The 19,221-nt window shown below is 39.0% G+C and overlaps 1 long non-coding RNA gene across 1 annotated transcript in view; it reads right to left on the minus strand.

Annotated features, from left to right (window-relative positions):
* The window catches only part of LOC136020639 (uncharacterized), a 65,180-nt gene extending 55,756 nt beyond the window's left edge, over window positions 1-9,424 (minus strand). The window contains exon 1 of the long non-coding RNA XR_010615430.1: window positions 9,340-9,424. This is a non-coding gene — a long non-coding RNA (uncharacterized LOC136020639). The remainder of the gene's footprint in view (window positions 1-9,339) is intronic.
* Window positions 9,425-19,221: the final 9,797 nt, after the last annotated feature.

Raw genomic sequence — 19,221 nt, forward strand, 5'->3', positions numbered from 1 at the left:
TTACTGACTCATTACTTTGTCTTTGAAATTAGCCTAGCTTTGAAGTGTTGCATGCCTTTACATTTAGCAAATGAAAGTGTCTGGTCTTTGACCACACCAATAACTGCATGTAGCATCCAGACAAATTGTTTCAGAGAAACTAATACAGGATGCTGACATTTCTGGTTTAAAGCATAGAGACATTAAAGAAAGAGGAGAAAAATACAGTAACATTAGAAAGACTATATAGGGCCATAATTCTTGTAATACTGACAACTGCCTTGTTTTCTTGCTGAATTTTAGTACTGCAGTCACACCCAACCTTCTGCTTCCCTAAAAATGTCTCTCCTAACTTGGTACTAGATCCAGACTACAAACAGTTACAGAGTAGGATTTAATCTTTAGATTAAATGCACAGCACAGTAAGCAAGCAGGAGCTGTGTTACTCTAACATTGTATCTTAAGTCTGCTTAGCAATAGCATCTACTATAAAGTTATAGTGCCTTACTAAGATGCCCTAAACACTGCTTTAATACCCAGACAGTGCAGGGTTAAGAGGGTATGAAGATGCTGTAATGCCAAAGCCTACTTTGCCCTCCAAAGTTTCATCATGCTGTTCTGGAAAATACAAGGCAAATTTCTATGATATTCTTGTTTCATGTTGTTTTCTTTTTTCTTCAGTGACTGGGATAAAACTGACGTTTGTACAATACAAATAGGCCAGACAATGTTTAATACTTTTCTAGGAGCCCTAAATTCACATGGTTCCAAGCAGCAGAGGTACAAAGGCAGCACACCAAACTTAAGTAGTGAATATAATCTGGCAGTCAAAGTAGACTTGAAAAAGCTTTTTTACATCTGCCAATATATCATGGCTCATTGCAGGGGGAGCATAAAGAAAAACTTTTAGATACTATAGCAGCCCCTGCAGCAAAAAGTTATCCTCAAAGTATGACTCACCTTCACAGTTCCATTCATAACGCAGCTAGCACCTACTTCTCAAGTGCACGACTTTGAGAAAAGCGCACAGAGCTACACACAGCCGAGCAGAACTACATCACTACATAGCCTGCAGTCAGCAGAGGGCAGTGGAAAGTATTTTCTCAGAAACTTCGTTTCGGAATGTAATGCTTCTATTATCCTCTGCATTTAGATCCTGTGCCCCGATACTGATCTCCTTTGGTTTTATAATGATCTGGGTAGAAAAGCTCCATGGTTTTTGTAGGTTTTTTTCATATGCCTTCAGGCTTTTGGAAGATATTAGTCCCTCAGCCCTACTTGATTTTAAATTCGGCTTCATAACAATACATATTCTGGATAATAAACCTGCTCAAGCATTTATTTCACCATGTATTAAGTAATTTGATTTTAAAATAAATTTTTAGATATAAAATAATTCATGGCTCCTCAGTGATCCACGGTAAACTACTTCCCCAATTTGATACTGTTACAGTATTTCTACTTACTAGTTTAGAGAGGGCAGGGGTTGTCAACAGCATAAGCACTGCTTGAGTTAGGTCTGGTTAAGGTAGACTCAAGTCACTAGAACAGCAACTACTAATGAAAATAGATCAGTTCATTATATTGGAAATAATACAGCATTATTTCATGTTATTTGGACAAATTAGCTAGCTATGTTTAGTTACTTCCATTTTCTTAAATGCCTAATCCATGATTCTCACCTCCACTGCATGACAGCACATAACAATCTGGAAACCATTTTTCCTTGAGCTTCCTTATTGTACTCCATATTGACAAATCATTATATAGAAGTTACCAGATTTTTTTTTTTTTTAATGGCTAAAAGCTCAGAAAAGCACCCTCACTTTGCAGCATCCAAATACCCTATTAGCCCCATTTCCAATAAATATCCTTTCCTTGCTGAAATGCTGTTTGAACATTTTGGGAACAGGATATTGCTAGAGAAAAAATAAATTATTAAATATTCACAGCTAGTTTATTCTTTCTAAAGTAGAAAAACCACACAGCCAGAATGGCCAGAGACACTACAAACAAACCTGCACACCTAGAAAGAATCACAACAGCTAAAAATCACCTTGGGTTTCTTAGAGTTACTGTACAATAGACTTAAATAGAATCGCAGAATCATTGAATAGTTAGGGTTGGAAAGGACCTTAACATCATCTAGTTCCAGCCCCCTTGCCATGGACAGGGACACCTCACACTAAATCATCCCACCCAAGGCTTCATCTAACCTGGCCTTGAACACTGCCAGGGATGGAGCACTCACAACCTCCATGGGCAACCGATTCCAGTGCCTCACTACCCTAACAGGAAAGAACTTCCTCCTTATACCCAATCTAAACCTCCCCTGTTTAAGTTTTAACTCATTACCCCTTGTCCTGTCACTACAGTCCCTGACTAAGAGTCCCTCCCCAGCATCCCTATAGGCCCCCTTCAGATACTGGAAGGCTGCTATGAGGTCTCCACACAGCCTTCTCTTCTCCAGGCTGAACAGCCCCAACATTCTCAGCCTATCTTCATACAGGAGGTGCTCCAGTCCCCTGATCATCCTCACGGCCCTCCTCTGGACTTCTTCCAGCAGTTCTGTGTCCTTTTTATGTTGAGGACACCAGAACTGCACACAATACTCCAGGTGAGCTCTCACGAGAGCAGAGTAGAGGGGCAGGATCACCTCCTTTGACCTGCTGGTCACGCTCCTTTTGATGCAGCCCAGGATATGGTTGGCTTTCTGGGCTGCAAGCACACACTGCTGGCTCATGATCATTTTCTCATTGACCAGCACCCCCAAGTCCTTCTCTGCAGGGCCGCTCTGAATCTCTTCTTTGCCCAGTCTGTAGCCGTGCCTGGGATTCCTCCGACCCAGGTGTAGGACCTTGCACTTGGCATGGTTAAACTTCATAAGGTTGGCGTCAGCCCACCTCACAAGCGTGTCAAGGTCCCTCTGGATGGCATCCCTTCCCTCCAGTATATCAACCAGACCACACAGCTTGGTGTCATCGGCAAACTTGCTAAGGGCGCACTCAATCCCACTGTCCATGTCAGCGATGAAGATGTTAAACAAGACAGGTCCCAACACCGATCCCTGAAAGACACTACTCATTACTGGTCTCCAGCTGGACATTGAGCCATTGACCACAACTCTTTGTGTGCGGCCATCCAGGCAGTTCTTTATCCACTGAGTGGTCCATCCATCAAATTGATGTCTCTCTAAATTAGAGACAAGGATGTTGTGTGGGACAGCCTCAAACGCTTTTGCACAAGTCCAGGTAGTTGACATCAACTGCTCTACCCCTGTCCGTCAAGTTCTGTAGCCCCATCATAGAAGGCCACCAAATTGGTCAGGCAGTATTTCCCCTTAGTGAAGCCATGCTGGCTGTCACCAAGCACCTTGTTGTTTTTCACGTGCCTTAGCATGCCTTCCAGGATAATCTGCTCCAAGATTTTGCCAGGCACAGAGGTGAGATGCAGGCATCTGCTTTCTGATAAGCCTTTAGTCCATCCTTTCAGAAGGCTATTAGCCTTGATTTTATTCATAAGCTATAGACACCAAAGAAGGGAAAACAGAGTAAAGACAGGTGTACCTCCCTGGGAAATTAAGCTACCACCAGCAGCTTCTTAGCGTTACTTTTAGGTCTTCAGTTATTTTGAAAACCTTTTTTCTGTTTCTAGCTTCAAAATAACCAAAGATTTACAGAGAAGTATCTGAACAGACATTTGGCATCTAAGTTCTTGTGTTAAGATCAGCATACTAAACTTTTTTCACAAATGTCTAGTAAATCACATGAATAAAACTTTAAAAAAAGCGTCATCATAACCAACACCAGATACCATGTCCTATTAAACTGCATTTTGTAGTATTTATAGCCTGCACCAATAAAGCAGTCATAATCGACATAATAAAAAAACCCTACACTCCGAAAAGCTTACTCCATTACTAATCACTCCTGATAATAGCAATGTGTCTACTAGTTTTCAGCCTGGACCACATGGTGCTATATCTTCCATAGTCCATGCCATAGATTGTCCTTAAATTCTTATACTGTCACCTGCTTGTTATGAACCCTAAATGCAAATGCAAGCTGTACAGTGTTTTTGTTTTTCCTTTAACTTTTTTCTTGATATTCAGACATAGAAATTGCACTGTGTCTTGCTAAAACTTAGTCTCATTCCTCTAAATTTCATGTGCTATTGATAGTACATGGAGATAACTTTAAGTAACTTAACTTGGGCAGGGAGTTTAACAAGGAAAAGACAAGTACAGTTTCATTTACAGTTGTCATTCACTCCTGATACCCCAATTTATCTCAGTCAAAGCAATGTCAGAAGTCTACATACTTCCTTTCCTGATGTTTTGAAGGTTGTTGGTTTTGTTTTGGGTTTTTTTCTATTATTATTTATTTGTATATAAAAATTGAAATTTTTCAGAACACCACAAATAGCATCTTCCAAATAAAGCTCAGAGTTGCTAACAAGTAAATACAGACTATGAAGTCTAATCTTTACAGCAGTATAATACCTCAGCAGGGACCACTGTTGTCTCTTCAGCAGCATTGCAAAAAGCCAAAATTAACTTAGTCTAACCTTTTGAAGTTAAGCAGGCAGAGATAAACAGCTCAAAACTACCCCAATCCTGCCAAGTATCAATGTTTCCACTAGTCATCTCAACACCACGATTTGTTTTCTAGGCATACACACAAATGCCTACGACCTGATTACTCAGCATCTACTTATGAGATACTTGAAAGGCTTTTCATCAGGAAAGAAAAACAAAAAAAAAAAAAAAGTTTGACACCCTAAGAGCACGGTTAAAATTAATGAAATGCACCCAATAATGTTAAGACTGCTTGCAGTCACAAGGCACAGGAGAAAAAAAGGTGAAGAGAACACAGACAGTCCATTCTATTCACTCACGCTGCTGGATGCCTTATGGTCCCTTTGCACCATTTTCAGCAGTCTGATTGGCATTTACCTTAGCTTTACTCAAATCTGACCATGCTTACTTTTCAGCAAGTCTCTGTGAAAGCCATGTAGATTGTGGAGCAGCTCCAGCCAAATAATTTTGCCAACTGAGGGCATCAAAGATGTACGTCACACCCCATGAGTTTGTCCTGTACTCAAAGAGGGTGCAGGCACTCACCTGCTAAAGAGGTTTGGAATTACAGCTCCAGAATTGAGTTGCAATGATGTGAAAGAGCTTAGAAAGGTCCCCAGTCAGTGATTATTTATTAAAGCTTGCTATTTCCTATGCCTACAAAACCTAGAAATTTTGCCTTATTAAAGTTTAGGCCATCATGTCTTCAATGCCAGTGTTCCAACAGCCATATAGCAACAGTGCAACCTTAATGAAGGTGTTATTGATCCTATAATCAAGGTTTTAATAAATTCCAGCTGCTGGCAAGGCTATATAAAGCCAGCTGTTTCAAAGTACAAATCTGTGACACTGGATTTGTCCATAATGTCAACAGAACTTAAAGACTTGAACTTGCGATTTTTTTTTTTTAATTTTTCTTTATATGCTGCAAGTCAGAAGAGAACAGAAAAAATAATCTATCTATCTATATATATATATGCAGAAAAAACTTGGAAGTTATATATGTTGTTCAGGCTGTTTAATGCTTCAGGAATGTGCATCTGAAACTTTTCTACTATGCTAAGCCACCCTTAGCCCAAAAAAGTTGCTGAGAAATAATTGCCTTTCAGACTTAGAGTTTACACAGCCATTCAAAACTACACATATTTTCATATTGAAAAAAACAAAAGGCATTTTTTCAAGTAAGTATTTTCCAATCTATATTTATATTCTTAACTTTCTTTTGCAAGGTGCTGCCACATTGCAGATGTCAGACTTCCTCCATTTCCAAACATCTGTAGGGTCTGAGTAAGCAAAAGAGTCTTTCAACAGATCTTTCTACTACAGGCAGGGCTGAGAAGAAAAAAAATCCACCAGGTTTGTCTTTCCCAAATGGTGTAAAAGCCCAATTTCCATGCCAGCAGAATTTGACATTGCCTTCTGGGGGCATTCTTTGGGATCCTGATATATAGAATCATAGAATAGTTAGGATTGGAAAGGATCTTCGGGTTGGAAAGTTCCAACCCCCCTGCCATGGACAGGGACACCTCACACTAAACCATGTCATCCAAGGCTCTGTCCAACCCATCCTTGAGCCCTGCCAGGGATGGAGAATTCACAAGCTCCCTGTGCAAGCCTTTCCAGTGCCTCACCACCCTTACAGTAAAGAACTTCTTTCTTATATCCAATCTAAACTTCCCCTGTTTAAGTTTTAACTCATTACCCCTTGACCTATCACTACAGTCCCTGATGAAGAGCCCCTCCCCAGCATCCTTATAGCCCCCCTTCAGGTACTGGAAGGCTGCTACGAGGTCTCCACGCAGCCTTCTCTTCTCCAGGCTGAACAGCCCCAACTTCCTCAGCCTGTCTTCATACGGGAGGTGCTCCAGTCCCCTGATCATCCTCGTGGCCCTCCTCTGGACTTCTTCCAGCAGTTCCATGTCCTTTTTATGTTGAGGACACCAGAACTGCACACAATACTCCAGGTGAGGTCTCACAAGAGTAGAGGGGCAGGATCACGGCCCGCCTGGACAAGTTCCTGTGTGATGTACTGTAGGTTACCCTGCTCTTGCAGGGGGGTTGGACTAGATGATCTTTTTAGGTCCCTTCCAACCCTTGGGATTCTGTGATTCTGTGATCACCTCCTTCGACCTGCTGTTCAAGCTCCTTTTGATGCAGCCCAAGATACGGTTGGCTGCAAGCTCACACTGCCTGCTCATGTTCACTTTCTCATCGACCAACACCCCCAAGTCCTTCTCTGCAGGGCTGCTCTGAATCTCTTCTCTGACTAACCTGTAGCTGTGCCTGGGATTGCTCTGACCCAGGTGTAGGACCTCACACTATAGGAGCCTAGCTTGCTTTCCCTGCAAGTAAGGGTTAACATTGTAATGCACAGTATCTGTAAAATCACCCTATGTATCCCAGGAACAGTAACAAAATTCAGGAGTTTAGCACAAGTGCATCTTTATAAGCTCTAGAGAGTTTCACACACAGCTACAAAGCTCTCACTGGGAATATTCATTCCTTTCAGGTTATGAACTGCCTGCTGTGGCCAAGCTATAACATTCTGAAAGGCTTTGTGTTACAGATTATGACAAGCCCAGGATACAACCTGTAGACTGCAATATGAGAATTCATTAGGGATCAAGCAAGTCTTCCCACTTCATAGGGAAAATACAGTACATACAACCTATCTGACCCAATGTTATATCATCTACTGGGAAGTGCCTGTAGAGGGATATATTAAAATAAATAATTACTTAAAATGGCTGTAATACCCTTGCCATAAAACTGCTAAAATATAGAGACTGTTGTAAATTATTTTGTGAGTTACAAGCTGTTTGACACTGCCTCTTTTTCTTTGATTTTGTCTTGTTTCAACTTTACCTTCAAGTGATGTCTGCTTACCAAGCTAATCCAACAGCTGTAGCTTGCAACCAAAGGTATGGAATCTTTCAATTTTTCTATACCTTTGTCAGCGAACACAATCTGGATTTAGATACCAGGCATATGAATACTTTGCATTTTACTCCACTTCTCTGCCACCACAAGAACAGACTCAGGATCCACAGGTTATCTTTTCTGGTAGTTACTTTGCAAGGTCTTTGGCAAAAATTGATTGTTGACAGTAGAACAGCACTGACATTAAAAAGAGCTACAGAAGACTCAGAATTGGATTGGATTAGATACCACTTGCTCTCATTTTTAGAATTAGCTTGGCTGATTGGTGTGTACGTTGCAAAGGCACATGCAGAACAAGAGAGAAAGAGTCTTTGTATGTGGTTGGTAGTAGTTGAAATAGCTGCTCTTTTTTTACAGTGAATGACAAGTAACTTGGTAGGAGACATTTTAAGGAGTAGGTATTTTAAAGTAGTTGCTATCATTTAAGAGCTCATTCAGTTGTTGGAGGTAGCAAATATACAGCAATAATGGTACCTGTGCATGTAGTCATATGAGAGGACCGATACACACTTTCATATAAATCCATAGAGAGCTATCTGGCAGCACAGTCACAGTTTCTTACAGTTAGTCTACTGCAGCCATGGAGAGACTGAGCTGCATTGTGCCTTTCTGCATCAGATTACCAAATAATGTTTTTAAACACTGCAGTGAAAGCGCTGCGTAGAACGTTCTGTTTATTCCTCAAGCTCAAGTGAGCTGTGCGTGCTTATGGAGTCCATGTGTGCATGCAGTCCATTAAAGCAAAAGCCTGCAGCAGCATTGACATAGGGGGCCTTTTTCCTGCATACAGCATTAGCAGTTCAGTTTTAAATGGAACATGAATTCTCTGAAGGAATATATTTGTACTGAATTATCTTCATCAGACCCTTTTTGGGGAAAGTTGTAAACAAAGTTCATTTTTCATTTTAGCAAGAAATCTATCATCCCATTGAATCATAACAGCATGGAGTGGTTAGCTATTTACACACACAAGCACTTCACACTGAAGCATCAAAGGAGGAGACAAAAGCCACAAGCAGGTTCTATTAAATACTGAGCACTAAGCAAGCAAAGGTAAGTAAGCAAGTCTACCATGAGATTAAGTCTATAACATTGTGACTCAAAAAGTCAATAAAACACCTGCTTTTGCAATCTAAATAGGGAAGTCCTGCTGCAAAAGAAGCAGCTTCTGAATGACCCAAATAGCTTCATAAAGTGAACAAACTAAACTAAACAAACAAACAAAAAAATACAAGGCTGACTATTACCAATAATGACATATTTATTTTAATTAAGTATATTAAAACAATTTTCTGGATAATTCGGCTATTGCAGTATTCTGACAGTACAGAAGCATACTGTTTCTAATCAAATGCTGAAGGATAAAGATTTTTAAGTCCCATAAGTCATTTGGTGTTTGATGCAAAAAACACTGCAAATGCAACACTTCCTAACACAACACAGGCTGCACTCTGCTAAACAGGAGCCAAAAACCACAGATCTAGATATCAAGAAGATGAAGCCTGACCTACTTAGGTCTAACTTGATATAACCCATGAAAAGACATGGGGTCAATTTTACAGTCTTTGTTCATTTAAATCTCCTATTAATTTCTATGGCAGCTTCACCTTCTCACAAAAGGTCAAGTACTCTATTTGCCCTAGGAAACATACAGGAAAGGACGCAGCCTTATCATGACCAGAAATAAATACATTCAGTATTGACAACATATACAGAACACATTCTTTTAAAATGTTCAACTTCAGGTATTATTTGTTACCAAATAGTTAAGAACAAAAAAGAGATGGGAGAAAGCCAGGAAAAAACAAAGAAAGACATACCAGAGCAGCAAAATCCAAACTTACTTCAGTCAACTGTAACAGTTCTCTGTTCTCCTACTTCTATCAGTTCTATGTTGAAAGAGAAAGCAACCTCTTCCATTTAATTTACAGGTTAAGGTTTCACAAACACTGATCAGCTGTGCTTCATTTAGATTTGTGGGTGCACCAATCAGAGCTCAGCAATGCTCACTTGCCTTAGGAATCTGACCTAGTCTTCTCTCATCCTTTTCAGGTGTTTTTATTTCCTGCATTGGGTTTCCTCCACTAGAGTTGTTCTTAACATAAGGTCAACTGCATTATCCTTTCATTGTCTTCTGCATTTTTCCTGAGGGGAGATCCTACTACCTAATGCTCTCCACCTGCTTCCCCAGCACACAGGCCTCTCTCATCTTTCTACCAAAGAGGCATCCACAGCACTAACAATGAAGCTAAACTACACATATGTCTTTTAACCTCAAAAAATCTTCTTACATTTTATGTACATTGTAAACCTTTCTGTACCTTTATAAATAAAGCCACTAAGAGCCTTGTCAGTGGTACGTCTTCTGAAAAACAGCAAGCTTTGTACATATCTGATAGCTGTGTATGAAAGCAACTGAACACTAGCATAGATAAAGGGACACTTAAGGAAGGGCAGGGAGGTTACCACAGAAAGGCTAAACTATATTAAAGCACCCTACATTACCTTTTCTACAGTAAGAACAAACACAATATATAGACAATGTTTATAGTGTAAGTCCAGCATAAATATATACAGGCATACTCAAAGTTTAGTCTCTCATAGATCAAAAATAGTTCTCAAACTCACACTATTGACTGCCTAGAATATTATCTTAGAAAATGATCACTCATCCTCTTTTTTTGTCATTGGTCTTTCTGACATAGAAGCCACTTTCCATCAGCCAGAAATCACAGTGATGCAGGCTGAAGCTCACTGAAAAGACAGAATGAGATGATACAAGAAAGAACTGTAAAATACAAAAAAAAAAAAAAACAAAAACAAAAACAAACAAAAAAAAAAACCAAACCCAAACAGATCAACTCACTGTGACCAAAATAAAACCTATAAAGAAACAGACGAAATATAATAATAAATTATCTACCACTAAGACCAGTTAAGTATGCATTTTTGCTGGAGGGAAATAAACTTTGTTACAAAGGACAAAGCATCTGTGATGTCTTCCATAAGCCTGAAGAGGAGCTCTACCTGAAGGGCTTCCCAGAAGAGCTTTGTGGAGCCTCGGGAAAATGCTGACAGTGCGAGCTTTGGAGAAATCAAGACCGGATTGTATGCAAGACTAAACCAACACATGGCAGTCATCAACAAAAGCCCAGCCAGCTCCCAGCTAGGAAAACATGCCTTATCCACAGGTTATAGAATAAACACAGATGCAGCAAAATGAGTCACCAGAGGAAAACAAAAATTTAAACTGGAGGCAAATGAAGCTTTTTGCACATGCATGACAAGAAATCCATTGAGCAAAACTAATTTTATGTCTGTACTGCAATAGATGTCTTGCATATTAAAAATAAAAAGACCACAATGGTAAGAAGTACCATATAGCTTTAGATTCTAGGGAAAAAAATATCAAAAAGCTTATCCAAATAAAAAGGCAGGTATACCTCAGAAATTTATTTCATGAAGAAAAATGTTAAGAAAATAATAAAAATGACTCAGCATTATCTAGAACGGTGTGTGAGGAAAAATTATGGTACACATAAACTAAACATTCCTACTTAGAATCATAAAATGGTGTGTGTTGGAAGGGCCCTTAAAGTTCGCACAGTTCCAACCCCCCTGCTGTGGGCAGGGACACCTTCCACTAGAACAGGTTGCTCAAAATCCCATCCAACCTGGCCTTGAACGCTTCAAGGGATGGGGCACCCAGAACTTCTCTGAACAACCTATTTCAGTGCCTCACTGTCCTCATAGTAAATAATTTCTTCACGATTTCAGGAAAGTTAGGTTCTTTTCATGGTGCCTTATATTAATATATTTTGCTTTCTACATACTGCAGGCTAAGAAGATACCATGGTCATTCACTGCACCTCAGCTGACAGAAAGTAGCTTATTAACCCACAATAATTAGACTGTGAGTCTAGTACGCATACAGTGTCTTTTCACAGCAATAAAGCTTAGCTTGTTTCAAATGACAAAGCATGTCTAGTGTGACTTTGTATCCTGAGGCATATACAGAAAATAAATCGTTCCCAAACCACATAAATACATGACAAATATGGAAAAGAAAGAAAGAAAAAAACCCTCACATCATAATAATTTTATTTTTTTTGAATAGCAGAACTGGTCATGGAATCAGACCTTTATTCCACTTGGTCCTCTGCAAACATCAAGTGAAAAGCCAGGGCTAGGTTCAGCTACAGTGAGTGTAGTTCAGATATTAACCAGGCATCTTCTGAAACCTGTTTTAAAGATAACAAATATTTTCATAAAGGCTCAAGTATGAGTGTTGCTTCAGAATAATGTAGTGTGATGCAGGTGCTTCATGCGGTGGATCCTAACCTAACTCTATCAAGGGAAGTGAAAAATGTTTCCAATAATCTGTGAACATTTCCACTATAAAGTAAATAAGATTTATAAACTCTTTGAAGAAAATAACCTACAGCTTCTAGAATTTTGGTATACTATTACAATTTTACATCAATGTATCTCCTCGTAATAGCCTTTCTAGCAAAAAACCTATTCACAGTTTAAGTGTCAACTGCTTCTTACAAGCCAGCTCTGCAAAAATAACCACTGCCAGGGGGTGAAAAAAGTCAGAAGTCACATGCTGGTTACCCTGTGTTACTACATGGTTCTCAGAAGTTGCTCAACCTTGTGATGGATACCTTACAACCTATATATGTTGATTCTTAGTGAACCAGAAGAGAAGGAGCTGAATAAATATTTTTAAAGTGATCTGCTGTTCTCAGATATAGGGGGCCAGATTTTCATAAATGTACATGGGCATATGTATACTTACATTTGTGTGCATTCGTGTTTTATGTTTTGTAAGTTCAAATACTGCAGACTTTAGAAGTCTGAATAAAATACTCATTTGGTATAGGAAGTAAAGGAAGCTCCTCAATATGTCACTCATTTTAAGAGATATAAAATCATAAACAGTGATATAAGTTATAAGAAGAGAGAGTATTCAGTTAGGCATGGATAGCTGGTCCTTACAGAGAAAGTCTGTCTTTTTAGACGATAATGTACAGTGGGATATGCAAGGCTGTAGTCGTGATTTTGGATGTGGACCCATAGTAATTGCCATGCATTCCCCAGAGGCAGCTCTGGGGTTTGGAGTCTTTCTTATTTGTTTGTTTACATATGAAATGGGAAGAAAAAAAAAAAGAAAAAAAAGTCTAGACAGACTTGTTTGGAGATATACTTGCAACAACCAAAAAATTTCAGAAGAACAGTAAATGCTGGTTGCTAAGCAATACACTTTTCATAGTCCAGATGGAATCCCATCCTGTGTGAGAGTCTTACTGTTTCCCTTCAAATACTGTATAATAACATCAGTTGAGAATGTACTCTCCAAATGGCACCCTGTGAGTCTGCAAAGTGGAGCACTTGATTCAGCCTCACTGAAGTAGAGTGCTGCCTGCCTGAGGAAAGCCTGGCTGACAGGCAGTTCCAGCACCCAAGCCATTCAGCAGTTGTCCCGTTAGCTCGTTGCATTTATGGTGATAGACAACTGCATTTGTAACTGCTCCAGCTTTTAGTCTCTGTGACAGGTGCAGAGGGAAGGGAAAAAAACCACAACCCAACCCAGATGGAAACTCGAATGGTTCATGCCTATACACTGCCTGCTGGAATAGTCTTTCTTGCCACCTTATTTCTACTGAGGACAAAACTAGAACCCCTCCTCCCAAAGCCAAAACTAAACACACAGACACACAAACAGGAAGAAACAAAAAGCAGAAAACCGGGAGTGGCAAACCAATTCATCACAGTTCAGCCTTGTGCAGTGCAAGCAGGACCGCAGGGCACTGTACAACCCCCAAGTTCACCCAGCATTACCAATTTGCTTCGCAAGTTGAGGTTAGATCCTGATTGCTATTACAGCTCAAGCAGAGCCGAATAGACCATGCAGATGTACTTGTACAAACATAGAAGAAACTCCCTCCCAACCACCTTTGCTAGCTTAAGTTTCTGAAATATTGATCAGTATTACCAAGTGCACGAGCAGATGTACTAATAAACAAGTTAACCCATACACTCAAATATTTATTTACTGACAGCTTTCAAATTTCCTGAGTATCACTCACACAAAAATAACTACAAGATTTAAATATCACAGTGTGTTATTGATGTGAGATGATGTATAACAGCTGGCAATCTGCATTTTCCATGATTAAATATTACTGAACAATGTTAAAGAACAAATATACTGTTCTCATAGGACCATATTCAGGAAAATGAGAAACTCTGACTCCCACTCCGTTTGCTGGGAGTCAAGAGAATTCATCTCAGAGAAATGCTTTGAAAGGGTGAGCTTCAAATTAGATTATTTTTTTATTATTATTGCATTCTGGATCTGTAATAAGCACATCTGTTTACTTGCGTGCTAGCTATATTTAAATAGACATTAGAGGTTAAAATTTAATTTTCTAATTCCAATAGTAAGTGTAAATGGTCTTGCTGTTGCCAAAAAAGTCGTGGCGTGCTATAAAAATCCATAACCATCTTCATCTCTGTTTTCATAGTGCACATGTATATTATAATGAATAACTGTGCTGACATTCATAAGCAGCGATGAGCTTTTTAGAAATGTCTGCTCTAAAATGGATACTGTAGCTGGATGCATATCATAGCCAATGAGACATATTTGAAAAGATTTTATGGTATTTTGCTTTCTTTCATGTTTAACAGATATTATGCCAAGTGAGCTTATGTTGCACCAAGAGCAAACCAGGAGGAGTTTTGCCTTCCTTCCAGTTTCCTTCAATTGCTATGATCATTCAGAAAATGCATTGCCATCACTTGTACCCCCTGCAGCTAGATGTAAAGCAGTTCTTTACTATATCACAGTGAAGATATCAGAATAAGGATGGGGGATTTTGGTTACTTTTTGTTTGTTTGTTTATGGGTTTTGTTTATATTTTATTTGTTTTTTCTTTGTTTTTGTTTTGTTTTTCCCAGAAAACAGGGTATGCTGTGCCATAAAAAAAAAAAAAAAAAAGGATAAATGAATGTTTAATTTCCCTTTATCTTTATTGCATTTTCCTTATTCTGCATGTCGCGCCTGAATGTGCTCTAGTCTTCTTGTAAAATAAGGTAATTTAGTGAATGTGTATTGTTTGTCTTTTTATCATTAGAAACAATCCAAGCAATTGGAGGAAAGAATTTATTCTGTCATTTCTGCTGCAACTGCTGGTCTTTGTTGAGTTAGCAATTAAAAAAAAAAAGATGTTTCTTCACTCATAATTCTGCTGCATCTTAAAAAGTCCATAAGGAGAATTTGTATATGAGCTCCTTTATCTTTTTGTGAGTGCAGTGGTATCTTGCTTGGATTTTCAGGCTTTGATTGATGTGTGAGTAAAATATAACAAAAAATGGCATTATGCAGCACTGATAGGGTCAGCCTTTGAACATTCGTTGTTTAACTATGGAAGTAAGACTTTTTAAAGGATTTGTTATCTTATCTTTCTCAGGGTTGTAACATTTCCACTCTTCTGGGACTTACATTTATTTTTGTCTAATGCCAGAAGCCACATCCCAGAAAAGTAAAGAAATATGGAAGTAGACCTAGGGAGAGTGACCTAATATGGGACCAAGCATCATCAGAAGAGGAAGAAAGGTAAAGCAACCCTTCTTCCACATGCATAAGCATGCTTAAGCTTTGACAATATTCTCACATATGTGCTCTGTAGGTAGAGCAATGGCTTCAGGTTGGACTGTGTGGTGCCAAGAAACAGCAGCAATTTGTGGAAAATACTGGAGCACTTGGGGAAATCAAAAAGGGAAGGGCTTTAAGGCAGAAGGAGAAGGAGAGGAAACGGCAAACAGTGTTAAGTGAGGACATACTTTCAGAGAATATCAGTAATCCTTAGTGCAGTTAGAAGCCTGGTAAGATTGAAGTACATAACTATGGCCATGGAGAACAGGGCTGAGCTTAGCTAGTCTTGGAACAGCACGCTTGGCAATCTGCTCTGCAAGATCCTTAGTGACTTTACTGGCGTTATTTGGGGCTCAAAATGCTTTCCAGTATGAGCCCAGGTTCATAAAGAGACACAAAAGTAGCTAAGTCAAACAGAAAAATATAAAGGAAACAGAGAAGGGAAAAGAGACCAGAATTAAGATGGTCTTTGAGAAAATTAGTATTGCATTTCGCAGCTTAAAATCTTACACATTGCACAGCTCAGGAGCAAAATAAAGCACTGACACACATGGCAGTCTGAAGAATTTAAACGTGGGTATTGGGAATTGAGAGATGGGAATTAATTCCCCTGTCATTGAAAGCTATGTGCCATTAGAAAGCGGCAGAAAAGGAGGCACTGCAAAAGCAACATCAAATATTTTAAAAAACTGATATTATACCGTGTTTCTATTGAAAACCATGGTGAATGTCTTAGTGTGACATCAAAGGAAAAAAAGAGGGTAATGTTATTGCAAAGGTTGGTTCGAGGCTATCTTATATTAAAAGTCATGAAGTGTAACTGAACACAGAAAAATCCTGGGCAGCAGAAAATACTTCCCAGAAACTTTTATTTGTCTGTGGATATTATTGAGACAAGGAAGAGTGAAAATGTCTTTATCTGAGTTCTTCAAAGTGGACATCTACCTGGTGGAAGAACTCAGGCAGACAGAGTGGGTTCCTTAAGATAAAAATCTATCATATCAAACACATGCAATAAGCAATGAAATTTAACTTGTGGTACCCTTCCATGTGGAAAGAAACACACATTCAGGTGGAAAATCTTTATAGGTTCAGCCTGAAAGTCTGGTAAAGTATAGCCGTGGATTTGGTTTAACATTTTTATCTGTCTGAAAGTGCCAGCCACTGCCTCATCCTACTGGATGAGGAAGATCACAGAATCACAGAATTGTTAGGGCTGGAAGGGATTTCTAGAGATCATCTAGTCCAGCCCTCAAAGATGGTCAGAATTCCCTTCTTAAAATCCCCCTCACCCTTTTCTTGTTCTTCATTGAAAACTTTCAGACCACTTTCATAAGATTTAGTTTTAAGATCTTTAGAAGGTTGAAGCTCTGTAAGCTCCATCGTACTGAGGCCTTGTTTCTTCCAAAGCAGTTGTTATTGTCTCTGTTTGCCTCACTCTAGACATATTCTTCTGTGTCATCTGTTCAATTTTTAGATTGGGAACCATTTGGCCAGGAAGTCCCTGCTTTGTAAATACTTCTACACACCTAGTACAAGTGACATGGCTTTTTTGGAGAACAGCATTTTTTTTTTAGCTGACTGCTCTGGTTCTCACTATTAATTATGGCCATATCTAAAATCCATTCTCCAATAAGTCCTGTCACTTGGAAAAGACATTAGCAACGCAGTAATTGAATTTTCTGAGTAATTTTCACTTTATCAGTAGAAAGAGTACAGAACCTTGTAGTATTTCATGTACTAACATAGTCCTTGAAAAAAGCAGCAAAATTAAAGAATCGCAGAATCACTGAGGTTGGAAAAGGCATTTCAGTTCATAGAGTCACAGTGTCACCCTAGCACTGCCAATACATCCAGGGATGATGACTCAACCACTTCTTTGGGTAGTCTTTTCCAATGCAGTGAAGAAATTTTTCCTAATACCCAATCTAAACCTCCCCTGGTGCAACATGAGGCCATTTTCTCTTGCCCTATTGCTTATTACTTGGGAGAAGAGATGAAGCATCTCATCATTGGAATATAGTTGCAATTTAAGACTTATTCATGCCAGAATAAAATAAAAACACTCATCTACCTGGAAGTACAAAAAGATGGTCAAGATTTAGGGATATTATTTGCAGCTGTTAAAATGAAGTTGGGGGGAAGGATGGGTGATAAAATAACCTCAATTGTACTTGGTTTGAAAACTGCAAACTTTTTAAGAAGTGATACATTTTTTCCTAACTTATAACTATGTAAGATGTTTGCCATTAACATGGAAAGTAATAAAAGTTGTGCCAACTGGCATAGCTTAAATGAAAACAAATGCCAATTCATGTGAATGGGGAGGAGAAAGTATTACAGCTTGAACAATGTGAAAGATGTTCTGGTGAAAGGAGGTGACTAGCGGAGGGAAAAATGACTGCTTATTAACATTTTATAACATACTACTCTCAGATAAAAAAAAAAAAAAAAAAAAACAAACACCCAAAGCTCACAAAAGCTTGAAGTAGCAATAGCTTTCCAAGGGTTTAAACTATTTGAAAAGCTGGCTATAGTGAACACTGTTAGAAGGCACAAGGTGCACCGGAGGGTTTTGCAGTAAAGCCAAAACCAAAGTAGCTTTCAAGATCAATCAGAAACTGCTGTTTCAGGAGCTGTGCTAGAATTAATGCCAAATAAAATGCATGGTACTCTATAGAGATTTTAATGAACCTGCTTGGAGGCAACAGAATGAAGGTGCTGTTGGCATGAAATGGCATTTCAAAATAACCTGGAGCAGGTTGCTTAAAAGTCCAAACATTTATAACAAAACTGAGCAAAACATGAGCAGAAACAGGGAAGAGGTTAATGAAGTTCTGTAAGCAGCATCAATCGCTTCCTAAAACATACAGAGAAAACAAACCATGTTCAATTACTTACTTTTTTTTTTTTTTTCCAAAGCACTGTGTGTGATACATTAAAATCCTTTGAAAAAGAGGGAAGTTTGCTTAGCTCCTTTGAGCAGCCTTAAGCATTTACAGTCAGTAAACAAGACATCTAGTGAAAAATTCTAGTCAACCCTTCCTGTCCCTCCAAGCTAAGTTCTTTGGTATTTGTCTCTCTTTTTCTTCTCCATCCACCCCACACTCCTTTTCATCTCTGTTTCACTTTCAACATACCGCTTGGGATCAGTACACAGCAACAGCCGCGGTGTTTCTGTGTAACTGTGCTGTGCCAGAACTAGTGATGAGTTTATTCACCCGTATGCCTGAGACATTCCTTATTTCAGTTTTTTTTGGGTGGGTATTGGGAGATTTTCCTACTACTTCTGGAATCTGAAACATATTTCAGGCAGCTATGTTATAATAGAAATTACGCTGTTATATTCGATGCATTTTTCAAGCACTTTACATACATTTTTCAGTGTTTGGAAAATGAATACTTTCAAAGCCAGCACTGGAGTAAAAGGAGTGCTTCTCTCATAGCTATAATATATTTTATTTCCTTTTTCCTCCCCTTCTTTATGTTGTGTGATTTCTGACCCTAAGAGGAAATGACCATCACCACCTGATACAAAGCTGAGCTGCTGTCGCTAGGATAAAAGTGCTGCTTGTTTGACCTCTGAAGACTGGGCCAGGTTATGGCTTTAGTATTATCAACTGATGGTGATGAGTTCCAGTTGTACGAGGTACAATGAATGCTGCATCCTGGCACAGTCTTTGGGGTAGCTGCTTTGCAGTAGTCGCCAGTGGCCTGAGACTGCAGCTGAATTAGTGAAAATATGGAAGAAAAATCTAAGAGGAAGAAGAAAAGCCACACCATACGTTCTAGCTTCTAACCTGCTGCAAACTTTCTGGTGAAATCTTAGCTTTTCTGATGGAAACCTCTCAAAAACTTTCCTTTTTTTCTCTTGAGGAGAGTCTCCTTTTTATTTTTTGTGGACAGCCAGAGTGGATGCTATTAATGTATCAAGTACGGTACTTCAACAAGTATGTCACTCCAATAGAACAATTTGTTTTAAAACAGTTTGGTAGTTATATTTTTCATCCAATTGGTAACTAAGATGATTTCATCAGTTTCGGACACCCAAAGGTCTCGTAAT

This window comes from Lathamus discolor, chromosome 1, assembly GCF_037157495.1.
Source record: "Lathamus discolor isolate bLatDis1 chromosome 1, bLatDis1.hap1, whole genome shotgun sequence".
Classification (NCBI taxonomy): Eukaryota; Metazoa; Chordata; class Aves; order Psittaciformes; family Psittacidae; genus Lathamus; species Lathamus discolor.